General features: G+C 39.1%; 1 protein-coding gene across 4 annotated transcripts in view; it reads right to left on the reverse strand.

Annotated features, from left to right (window-relative positions):
* Positions 1-12,132, reverse strand: part of P2RY8 (P2Y receptor family member 8) — a 32,311-nt gene extending 20,179 nt beyond the window's left edge. For 2 of the 4 annotated variants that reach the window (XM_071548196.1, XM_071548205.1), the window contains exons 1-3: positions 11,966-12,132; positions 10,908-10,947; positions 8,578-8,663 (exon numbers count right to left, since the gene is read on the reverse strand). The gene's annotated coding sequence lies outside the window, so the exon portion shown is untranslated. Of the gene's footprint in view, positions 1-8,577; positions 8,664-10,153; positions 10,284-10,907; positions 10,948-11,965 lie in introns of all 4 variants that reach the window. The other 2 variants (XM_071548223.1, XM_071548213.1) reach the window with 2 other exon arrangements.
* Positions 12,133-13,157: the final 1,025 nt, after the last annotated feature.

Here is a 13,157-nt window from a genome sequence, read left to right on the forward strand (position 1 = left end):
GGACTCAATGACAGTCAAGCAAAAGTACTTGCTTTCCTGCCTTTACAGCAATCCCAATGATTTTTCTCTGGGTCAAAAGTCCTGGCAAGTCTTTCATAATGTACTGCCACTCAATCAGCTAATCAGTCTTCCAGATCATGGAGTGAAAATGTCTGCTGACATTTTAACTCTTTCCTTGCTAAACTCCTTGAGAAAAAATATCCTGTCCCAGCAGACTACGAAAGGCATTCAGCAGAGAAAAGCTACACAGCTCAAATCTGCATTTTTGTACCATTCTCCCAGACAGAGTTGTCTGGATATAAGGAACCTGCAGGAATGATTGAGGCTGAGTCTGGCAGATGGGTGTGATGCCTTCACTGCACATCACCTCTCTGAGTGCCCATGTATCTTTCCCTCCTGACAGGCAGGAAGGAGTGAAATAGGGCTATGTCTTGTTGCACAGCCATGCTTGACTTCTTGTGTTGTTTTTGCAGCAGATGATTAGGTCATTTTTAGTGTTATTTGGTGGAAGTGTGATGCAATCTGTGATGTAGGCTTGTCAAAATAAAACTCTATCAGAAGGATGAATGAGAAGACCATAGAATTCTCAGTGGTAACAGCCTAACACTCTCTCCCTGCTGTCCCTCCTACCAAATTGTTGGCAACTCTAACCCTGTTGTGCTTTTCTGATTAAAAGCTGCCTGGAATTTTGCTTGACTTTCATACTTCCAGTTGGTTGGGAAGATGCATAGATCCAACTATGCACAGACTGTAAACAAAGTAGAAAAGCATAAGTAGAGATTCTATATTAAAGAGTTAAGAGGAAGGGAGGAGAAATGAGGAAGTAGTGGTTAAAACAATCTGCTTTTAAGCACCGAAAGAAGTTAAAAAACTTGATAAGATTTTAGACAGAGTATATAAACAACACAGAAGAGCCCCAAACTAGGTGTTTGATTTTTTTTCTTTGGGGTGGAGGTGTTCAGAACTAGTGGAAACCATAATGAGAACTTCGGAAATGGAAATACTGCACTTTCAGAAAAAAAAAAAAAAGCAGTTTTCTCACCCATCCAGAATGAAACATGAAGGGATTATTTGTAATAATGAGAGAAGGGATAGGTTTCCAAAACTTTAAAGTGCAGGATAGCACCATTTTTTCTACCCACTTATTTAATTTGAGATTGATTAGTTCAAAAGTATATAAAACACAGCAAGAACATTAAAGTAATTTCCCTTGGGTTTTGCCATGAAAGACAGCTGAACTGTCAGTGTTAAAGAGATAAGCACAAAATGGTTTGCAAAGAACATTTACATACTATGTAGTTTTGATCTGAGAATCCTATGGTGGCTTTTAATAAGTTATAATATATTAGGCTGTTTCTTCACTGAGGAAATACTCTTGCCATTTTTCATCATTGACATTAGTGATTCAGCAGCAGTACAATCTTTGTAGCCCTAAGATACAAAAAAAAACCCCAAAAAACAAAACAAAACAAACCCCCCCACACACCACTAATGCTAAAGTCAATGTGTCTTGCAAATGTGTTAAAAAAAGTGCTGTCATTCATAACTGTCCATACTTAGAACATTGCCAAAATCTATGGTATCATTTTTCACCCGCATGAGTGGTTGTGGAAAGGATTTAGATTAGACAGTTTAATAGAAGTTTATTTAATAAGTGAAATATATGTGAATAAAATTAATATAAAATAAATACATTGATAAAATTAAAAACATTTCATCTTGATCTTCAGAGCTTTAGTAGTTTAATTGCTGCAAGCTTAACTTTCTGCTTCTGTATAATCCCATTTAACACTTGTGCATGAAGCAATAAGACAGCAAGTAACAGTCTGTAATATTTTTATTTACCAGCATCTATTAGCTATCTATTTTGAATGCCGTTGATCATTACACATCAAAAGACTTAAGCTTCAACCCAGATCTCAAAAAGGGAAATAAGCACCTACCAGTCTCTACAGAGCATTTCTCTGGAGGAGGAGAGCACTGAGGAATTAATGTTGACATAGAAAGCACAGCCTGAATCTATTTCAGGGAAGACTTGTTTGTCTTCTTCCCAGAAGAAAGTAATGTCACTGGGCTGCAGAAATGAAAGGCAACGACCAGGACTTGGTGGAGCATAGTGGGGACAACATGCATTGAGGTGCTGGGCGACGCAATGGTTTCTAGGAGCCAGTCAATAAATACTTTTCACAGAAACAAGGTAGGCTGCTTGGACTTAAAAGTGAAAGACTCTGGTATTTCAGTACACCTTCTTACCTGACAAATTACGTCTGTGGGTGAGCATGTGACCTCATCTGTAGAGGAAGGATGTGATACGGGAGAATCCAGAAGGGAGTGTGGGAATCCTGGGTGATTGTCATCCAGATCAGGTATGAAACAATTCCACTTGTTCACTTTGTCATTAATTTAGAAGTAAGAATATAAACAAAACCCAAAGAACTACTGAGTCCAGCTGCTGCTGAGCTTTGTTTGAAAAGTATCTTTGGTCTATATTCATGGGTCTGTATTTTCCCTCTCTTCCTCAATAAATGCGAATGAGTTGATAAAGGATGATCACAAGATAACCTATGTTTCTGGGCATTGCATAAATTATTTGGCTGGCTGGATGAAAGCCTGGCATTCAGAAATTTGTAATTCTACCTAATGTTTTTTAATTCCTTTCCCTGATTACTGCAACTGCATATGGTTTTTTGTGCGTCATGGTTGTAACTCAGGAGAAGGCTATAGATAAGTACAACGACAATAATGACAATCTTCATTATGCAGTAATCTATTGTAAGTCACAGATCTGTAGTAAGAAAATAGTGTTTTCTACTGCCCACAGTGCCACTGGAGCCCCACTTGTTGGTGTGATTTCCCCTTATGGGAAAGCGACACTGTGAGTCTCATCCTAACTGTTCAAAATGCTTTTCAATCTTCCTTTTTTCATCCTGGGATCAAAGCAATGGAGATGTAGCTCAGAATGGAAGGTAGAGTATTTCATTCTGTGTCAAATATCAATTTGCAAATCCTACACCAAATCCTGCTTGACTCAATATATGACAGACCTATAAGTGGACCAAGACACTGTGAATACATTTATCTCCCATTGAAGGGAAGAGGAAGTGAGAATATTTAACATTCAACTCTCTTGGGTGCACAGGTGGACACAAAATATCTTCGATATAGAAGCATGCCTTAATTTCTAACACCTGGCACACTTTAAATTTCTGGCCATTCCTTTGTACACAAAGCCCTACTTATTTCTTCAGATTTACTAGAAGTTTAAGCTGGTGATATATGGAAGGTGACAAATGTTTTCCTTTGTTGAGGCAGGTGTGGGTAGGTGAGCATTTATAGTTTCTGTAGCATATTAGTGCAAACAGTGAAATGCTTGGCAATGGCAAGTTGCAACATTATAATTTTTATTGCAAACATTATGATTTTATTGCAACATTATGATTTTTATTTCAAACTTGAGGAAGTCAAATCTCCATGTGTGCACATGCTCTTTTGAAGTAAGCATGTGCCCAGTTTTCGGCCCCTTACTACAATAAAGACATTGAGGTGCTGAAGAGTGACCAGAGAAGGGCAATAGAGTTAAGGAGGAGTCTGGAGCACAAGTCTCACTAGGAGTGGTGGAGTGTTGACTCTGGAGAAAAGGAAGGTCAGGGACCACCTTATCACTCTCTACAACTAGCTGAAGTGAGGTTGTAATGAAGTGGGAGCCAGTCTCTCTTCTCAAGTAGCAAGTGTTAGGACAAGAGGAAATGACCTCAAGTTGTGCCAGGGTAGGTTTAAATTGGATACTGAAAGGGTTGTCAGGCATTGGAACAGGCTGTCCAGGGAAGTGGTGGATTCACCATCCTCGGAGGTAATTAAAAGACATGTAGATGTGGTACTTGGGGGACAGGGTTTAGTGGCAGACTTGGCAGTGCTGGGTTAAGGGTTGGACTCGATGATCTCAAGGGTCTTTTCCAACCAAAACAATTACATGATTCTATGTTTCTATTTATTTTTTCCTCTACACTCATGACTACACTAGTCCTAAGGACAAGTTAGAGCAGTCAGAAAAGCAGGTACAACCAAAGGAGCTGATATTTCTGTAGTACAATTTGTCTCTCTCTGCTTTCCTACTGCTAAATGGCGTAGGAATCATCTTTCCACATGTTGGTGTTCCCCATATAACCTAGTGACTCCCAGTCACTGCTGTGAGAGACTTCAGACTTTGTTTTCACAGTACTGCAGCAGCAAAAACTTGGAGGTGCCGAGAATTCACTCCATTCAGTGTAAACATTTACAAGCCCAGAGCAGACCAACCATCTATATTATTGATACTGATACCCATATTAGTTATGATCTCTGCCCCTCTTGTGTGGAAGTAATCATGTACTTAGCCCACAAACATTAGGAGGAATTGACATGTGAGTTGAGCAAACCTGTCAGACTACTATAACATGTAAAACTGCCATAGCCTGTTAGTTTCTCAAAGTGCTGCTGGTGGAGAATTTTCATCTTAAAAGCTGCAAAATCAGATTTCGTATAATGATTATAAATCTCAAATGCTTAACACACACTGAACCTGAAACACCTAAGTGATGAGTGTGTGAGGCTATTTTATCCACCAAGACCAGATTTTAAGATTATGTATCTGCACAGCTGAGAATTGCTGAGGTCACAAAAGCCAGACATGTAGCAGGAAACTTCATTCTTCATCCTCTTAGAGATGTTTAAAATAACTCTATACCCCACAGGAGAAATGTATGACTAAGAAGGCACATCTTCATGTGAAAGAGTGGGTTCCAGATATTTTCTATGACAAGGGTTTGCAGATTTAGGTCACTAATTGGGCTGATAAAGAGATGTTTTATGCAATGCATGAAGCAGTGTTTAGCTTAGCTTAAGGGGTTATCTTGCTTCTGCTTAACTCGGTCTCACATTTATGTGCTAGCAGTCAACTTCTGTTAGTTGCAATCATGGATAGGCTGCAAACGTTTTGAATAACTAAGTATTTCTAAAGACCCCAACAGTTCTGATCAGTGCACTGAATATTTAAGCACTATGCAACTGAGATCACCAGCTGCACAGAGACTTGGGATTCATGGGAGGGGAAGGTGTCCCTTATGAAAATATCTTTCCCTTCCTTGTTGAAATACTCGCAATGCTCATATACCTCAGCAAGGTTACTGTTCTAGCAGCCTGAACAAATAAACAGCTGAACAACCTGGGATCCAGATCTTCTTCAGCAGATTCCCCTGGTTGCTTTGCAGTTTTACGATCCTACTAGTGAAATGGTGAAAGTCAATAAGCTGAAGACAACAGATAAGGCCAGCTGCCAAGAAACTCTACAAGTTTCAGGTTGGAAAATGGACAAGTTTAAACATTTCCACTTAGTCTTTGTTGGAACCAATACCCTCTCAGCAATTTTCCAAAGACAAAATACCCCATCAGTAAGATTTAGGGTTTTTTCTCCTCATTGTTCAATGAGCGACACTGTGCCCCATGTACAGTACACTGTTCAAGCGCTTGTCCTAAATACTAAATAAATATCTGATTTATGGACATTTTTGTGGTACCCAGTGTTGTAGCATCAAAGTGCTTTGAAAAGACCTGCAAAATTCTACTTTGCAGCCTTCCTCTAATATGAAGACTATTTAGCTTTATATTAGAAAAAGTGAGGAATGAAGACCATGAGTTGCCTAGGACCTGATTTCTAAGCACATTTGGCTTTACATAAAATGTAACTGATTCAAAGCCAAATTTCCATTGAGCATATCTGGATTTGTGAGTACTCAATACCTGTGAAAGTTAGATCCAGGTGTCATTGAATAAGCATTTGAAAATTAGGAACTCAGAGCTGATGCCTGTTTATAAGAATTTAATCCCTTGAAGCCAAATCTGAAACAGAATTTCAAGCTCTGCAAGATGAGCATCACATCAGTGGAAGGATTAAGGCACCAATGAAGGCTTAGGTGTCTCAGAATGAGGTCTGAAAAAGTCAGCAAAATGACAAAGAACAGTGTGAAGTCAGCTCGCATGCTGCAAACATAGGTCATCCAGAGCAGGTGATGGATGAGCCTTAAAAACATGAAAACTTGACTAAAACAAAAAAATCTTAAAGAGTCTCATAGAACACCCTCTCTCACACAGAAAAAACTACTGGAGGACTTGAGCCTTAAATCTCTTTGTCAAACTTCCTTTTATTAAAATCTCATGTTGCCTTTTCTTTCTGGGGACCAAATTTTCTTTGCTCCAAAGTTTTAAGGTGATTGATCCAAGACAAACACTTCCCTTCCCTCTCTAAATGATAAGTAGCAGTTAATGTCAGGAAATAGATGCCCTAAGCTGCCTCCCAAGTCTGACAATGGGCTTTACTATCAGAGCAGGAGATTAACCACAAGGCTTCTGGGTACTGCCATATTTCACATCAGAGATGTGCAATAAAAAATTATCAATACAAAACTAAAGAAAAGATGAAAATGTCATGTAGGAGGACAAGAGATTCTCTAGTCTAGTGACAGAGACAGTCATCAAGTGTTGGATAGTGGACGTGGCCTGGAATTTGCTCTTTAGATTGATGCTTGGAGTTATCCAGTGACTACTGTGAAATCATATCTTTGAGGACTAGACTAGACATGAGGTCTTTGTCCTTCTAGCTGAATGGTATTTCAAGCCTCTGCTTCTTTTTTGTCCTCTTCTGCTTGCTCTTTCAGCTTCTACTGGCCAGGTGCAATTCAGCCCAGACCATACTTTCTAGCATACTATCTAGCTAGCAAGGAAGGAGGTGGATTAGCCTTTAAATACTTTTCAAAGACAGTCTTGAGTGTGCATGTTCTTTCTCCTGAGAGAGTGCTCTAGAGGAGGAATTACACTGTTCCCCATTCCTTGATGTCTTGAAAAGAAAGTATTTTTATTAGTAAAGAAGAAACACAGTCTCAGTGATGTGCTTTAAGCATGCTTCTTATTGGCACCAGGCTGGCCCACTCAGCCCTGCCAAAATCTAGTTGTTCTATTACTGTAAATGGATATCTGCTCTATACTTTTCCTTAAGTATATTAAGTACTGCTATGTTACATTATAAGAAGCAACTATTATAGTATAACTCCCTAGTAGTCAGAGGATGAATTAGAATTTTCGCTGTTTGTAGCTGAAGCTCTGAAGTTCCATTCCAGCTCCATTTCAGGTATGTCCCATGTATTCTTTTCTTATGGAGGTGATCTTTTCTCAGCATCTCACACACTTTTCTCAGCATCTACTTTCAGGTACAGTCAGTGGCAGGATCTTATTTCCTGGAACATCACTCAGTTACTACAATCACAAGGTTACTTTTTCCTGTAGTCCTACATCTCAGTCAGCATATGTTCTCCAGCAGTAAGTAGGTGAGAGCTGAACAAGGAGACTGGCAATGGTCTCCCTCTAAATGGACTGTTCATTTATATTTTGTGCTGAAGTATTATTCTGGAATATTTACACTTAGGACTCTGAGGAATGTACCACATGCAAAAGTGAGATTTTACTACATCAATAGTATGTCAATATTACTAAATTAAACACTATCAGAACAAGGGCTTAGGCCATGAAATTCAATTGCTTGGGCTGTTACAGTGCTGGCACAGTTTTGTCTTGCACCAGCTAATGCTCCCTCAAAAGACTGGGCCACACACAACCTCTCTTGTATAGTTTAGGAGTTATGACAGACAAGACCATTCCCAAAAAGGAGTTTGGATGCAGCCATCGAGTTTCAGAGGCTGAAAATAGTTATTAAAAATGTGTCAAATAAGCTAAAGATCCAGTTATGACTGGTCCCAGTAAATGGATGGAGTACAAAATTACTGCTGGTTAAAAATATTTTCTGTCCAGACCACTAGAGGGTGCAGACACACCTGCTCTGCCTTCAAGAATTATTTTTTTAGTTTACAGAGAACAGAGTATTTCAGGGTTTTCTTCTGAGTATTTGAAGGAAAGAGATGAAAGGATTATGTTCTGCTGTCCTCTACAATCCTGCTTTCATCATCAGTAGTACGTAACCCAAACTCGATCTTCCTCCTGTTAACTGCTGTCCAGGCACTACCTTTTGTCTTCCTCTACTCAAGTTTGTACTACCAGTTTTTCTCTTTTATTTTGTCTTTCCCTCATCATTTCTGTGCCTACTTATCCACAGTTTCCTACCCTATCTCTCACCACCACAAGTGTTCCAGGACGATTTCCATTTGATCTCTGCACTACTTAACTGTCACGAGGTGAAGTGACAAAAGTACAAAAAAGGCTTATTCTCACAGCTTTCAGATGCTGAAATGAGGTCTACTCAGTGCATCCAGGATCCTAAGAGAACAGGATTTCAATCAGTCCTGATTTAGAGGGTCTCAAAGACCAATCATGTTTTTGAGAAGTTGGAGGAGTGGGGGACGAAGGAACAAAAAGAAAAATGTCTTAACAAGATTATTGCTTTCTTTGTCCTTACTCACCTACTCAAAGCAAAGCCTTGTGTTCCTGGATATTCCATTATTGCCACAGCAATTACGTTATACAACTAAACTCTGTGTGCAACATCCTGCCAAAGAGAATGCAAAACTTTTCATCTTAAATGTTGATCAGACTTACAGGCAGCTCCCTAAGGAATTTGTCTCGCCGTGTCACCACTGATGTTTCCGTGCTGCAGCAGATCAGATTTCCTCTATGAGTAAGAGCTGCAGAAAGGAAAAGAAATCTTCTAAGAACCAGTTGTTAAAAAAAAGAAAAAAGAAAAGAAATATTAAAAGGAACACATCTAAGATAATTATGAATAGTGAAGCACTGATAACACTGTCTTTCATAGCTTTAGATACATAGTTTACTAGCTGTAAAACATACCTGAGTGGGAGTACTAAAACTGCAGAATATGCTGATCTGAAGATGAAGATAAAAGAGCGCATACTTTTTATTGGCTTGGTATTTTCCCTTCTTATTTTCACCGATGTGAACCAGGTGCAGTGTATCTGGTAGTAAGTAACCGTAGCTGTTTCCTTATGACCATAGCAATGTGTAATTTCTGTTCTGCTTTCAAGACTTAACCAGCAGTTGGGAGAGCAAGGATTTCCAATTCACCAGTTTCTCAGCCTGAATTCCTCATGCAGTAGTGTGAAAACATGACAAAAATGTGCGCCTCTTGATGACCAAGCTTATAGATCTCTTGCCTCAGCCTGAACAACACTTGCACCTTCACTGGTTTGTATGCAAAAAGGCAGAATCCCTCCTTTAGGATATCAGTGAGACCTAAACTCCAGTGTTTAAAGAACTGAGTTGTTGCATGAAGCATACACAGTTTTCTCTCTCTTTCTCTGTCTGAGTATATATCTTTAGTTAAATAGCACACACTGAAAAATAAAACTTCTGATGGAAAATTTCCATAAGGACAGAAAGCTTCCAATAAAAAAATATATGAAAAGAGACTGGATCAAACTGACATTATCAGATTAAAAGATGTAAAAAATTAATCCTATGGGATATTTCTGATTGCTTAGCACCTAAATTTAGACAAAAATTGGATTATATTATCCACTTTAAACCTATTTTATAATAACAATCCTAACTCTAAGACTAAGTCTCGCTCATGTTTCCTATGTGTAAATAGTAAGCCTAGGAAGAATATCAACTTGACCTTCCCATTTGACAGCTGACAATAAGAATAATCAAGCCCAAATAACAATCCCAAGGATGTTTACTTATGAAATAAGCTCATTTCATCCAGCAATTTTGGAGGCAGTAGTCAAGGACCAAACACTCCCATTTTTGTGAAGTAATTTTTTGGGTAAACCTACATTTCAAGTTCCTTTTGCACAATATGAAGAACATGAGAGCAGTATCAATAAATCTGCCTGTTAAGAAAGCCATCCTTCTGTCCATTTGAAGTCTTTGCAAACATTAGTTTTCAGCAGTGAAGCCCTCTGAACTTCTGCGTGAAAACAACTTTTTATCGGGAAACTATGCAAATATGAAGTAAATTCTTTAGGAAACAATGTGTGCAAAACACCAGCACATCTTTTAAATGCACTGTGACATAGTCTTGATGTGTCTATTTTTGAGCAGGACAGAGGAGTCTACCACAAGATAACTTCCTGAGGCTGGGTTTTGTGTACTGGGTTTCTCCCCTCTAGCCACTTGACCAGATACAGCACTTACTGTGGGAGACCAAACTTACCATACAAAGAATGACCTTTCTACTGTTTGTTTATTTTCAATCCTGTTACACATAACTGCTACATAACACGTGCCTCCCTCTGACAGAGAGATGAGCAGTGCACCCTTTTCCCACATCAAAGATAGCGATGCTGAAAAAGAACACCAAGAGCAAACATTTTAAATCACCTAAGCTGCCCTTTTCTGTGCTTGCAGTCATCAGTAAGAGCAAAATTCTCTGCACAGACAGATACATCTGAGTTTAGCCCAAACCCACAATGAAGGACAGTCAAAAAACATACCTGAAGGAATGCTAAAAACTGAAGGCAGAAGCAGTGGGTAAGCTGCTGCTTGGTGACAGGGTATGCCTTCGTTCAGTTTGCTCTTCCCACACAAAGCTGTTGAGCCATGCCTATGCTCAACACTGGAAAATGTGACTGCAGGATGGGTAGGCACACCTCAGCCAGCTTTCCTCTAGCAAGCTATAGCATAGGATGCAGGTATTTAGCAGCTAGCGCCATACAGGCCTGTAAGGAAAAGCTAATTGCTTAGCATCGATGTTCAAACTGAGAAGACTAAGGCTGATGCAAATGCTTGTACCCATGTCATAGCTTCTTCCCTAGCAGAATTGTGAATGCTTTATGGTTATGTCTAAGCTGACACAGAGCTGGTTGCAAGCAAAGACCTGGAATTCTTAATCAGAGTGCCTGCACTGGGGAGCTGTGAATACCAGGGCAAAAATCCAGGGTCAACTATGATTCATCTGAGTTCCTCACCTGTAGAAGCAGTGACATAGCTTCCAGTGGCTCATTGAACCTGTTAAGAGTGAAATTCATTACAGAGATTCAAGTGCTACCATACCAGCAATCTCACAAGTATGGTGGAAGTGATTTAGAAATTAAGTTCAAAAATGGATGGAAATTACGTATCTGAATCAAGCAAATGCATTTAAAAATCCTAACTAGATTCTCATGACCACTATATATAAAACCCAGAAAGTGTTTATACCAAACATTCAAGAAGCCAATGTCTAAACATTAAAACTAGTTAGAAGCAAAGACTTAAAAAAACACAAATGCCAAAAGCCTGAGTATTCAGTGTTTGACTTCAAGCAGGGACCCCCACGGCACATACAATTGCACTTTCTGTATGGTGATGTAGTCACAGCACATTATTAGAATAACTGCCTACAATGGCTGTTTTATGCTTGTTTCTGAACTATTAAAAAAATATAACCTTCACACAAATAATCTCTTTCCCTGTCTATAAAGAGATGACAATACAGTATGCAAGAGTGCACCGTGTTACAAGACTTTTTTCTGGTGCCTTTCTGTCTGAGTTTGGTTGTTTTGCATCAAAAGACCCCGATGGGTTCTACTTCTTTTTCCTCCCCTAGTACATAAAAGATCATTCTTCCTCCTTTTAAAAACATGGTTGAAGACGCACTATGATTTTTAGTACCCCCTTCACTAAGGCAAATTGAGCACCTGAAAACCTTTTATTTTGATAATGGTTTGTGCAGTGAAGTGGTGGTAAGAGTTTTCTTTCTCTTTTACTGCAGTATTTGCTGTTATAATTCTGACTTCTAAATATGTACATCATATTTAGAATTTATTATCATTGCTCTATTATTAAGCCCAACAGTTCTTAATTCCTACTGCTCACAGTCATCTGGTGCAAAGACATACATATATTTCTTGGATTGCAATGAGCTTTGTTCTCCCTTCAGATGCAAATAATAGGAGGGAGAAAAAACCCACTCTTGACTGAATCTGACTCCGCTGAAAAACAATTTTGAATAAACAATGAAGAAGTGAAAAGCTATACTCCTTACCTCATCTGGGATGTACAGTTCAGCTTGAAAGCCTCTTAAATGACAGAGGAGAATTAGAAATAGTTGAAAGTTAGTACTCATCCAACCAGAGAGCTCAGGAAATGACTGTGTATTTTGCAACGATTAACTCCTTCCTCACTTCTAAGTCTTTGCTTTTTCAAGTACAGTAAAAAAAAAAATCTGTCTTACTCTTCCACTTACCGTTTGGTAACTAATGCCATGCCCTACACATGATTTCTGTTTCACACTGAGAATATGCAGGTGGCCAGAGGAAATCACTCTGATCACCTCCATGAAAGAGAAAAATTGCTGTCTTCTGCATAACTGTGACCAAGTACATTTTACTGTTGAGTGACGCTTATGTAATGAAGTGTAGAAATGACTGAGTAATGGGTAGAGCTCCCAACTCTCATTCATAGAAGAGGGTTAGACCAATATTGTCAATTTGATTTCAGTGTTGTAGTGCTCAACAGAGCAAGGTAAAAAAACAAGGCTATTTGAAGGAGTGGCATCCGTTGCAATCTGGATGAGCATTTGACATACATATGGTATATGATACTTTTATACACAGCAGGTCTCCAGGTGAAACTCAGGCACCCTGGAGCATCAAGAGTTTGGTCCTCTGTGCATAAAAACTCTTATGTACCTAAAAACCTGTTTCCTCTTGCCTGAATGTACATGTTCAAAGAAAAGACACTTATGGGACTGATTATTATATAAAATCACTTGCCTGCAAACTGTTAAAGGCCAGTTTCCCACAAGAGCACAGGCAGGAGCACAGACTGCCTTTGGGGAGTGGGCACCTCTACACTGAGCCCAAGATGGCACCAGGGCTTCTGAGCCTGAGACCTTGTGTTTGGGTTTTCTGAGACAGCAATGGGATTGTCTCACCTAGCTCTAGGCATTTGCAGTGCAGATGTCTACATCGGAACTACTCTTTCAAGGCACTCTTGAATACAGACGGTGGAGAGAAACAGACCTTTGCAATGTTCATCTGGGAGTTTTAACATCCAAGTAAGAGTTCCTTTTGCTATATAGATATATGCTTGCATATTTTTTTCTCATGTAATCAGGATTTTATCAAAACTAGAATTAAAATCCTTATTCTCTTAAAGTTAAGTTTTTCCATTGACTTCCTAGTGATCAATTCCGACAATAATGACTTTGGAGGCATACTCCTGTGAGACACTGA

This window comes from Pithys albifrons, chromosome 1 (assembly GCF_047495875.1).
Source record: "Pithys albifrons albifrons isolate INPA30051 chromosome 1, PitAlb_v1, whole genome shotgun sequence".
Classification (NCBI taxonomy): domain Eukaryota; kingdom Metazoa; phylum Chordata; class Aves; order Passeriformes; family Thamnophilidae; genus Pithys; species Pithys albifrons.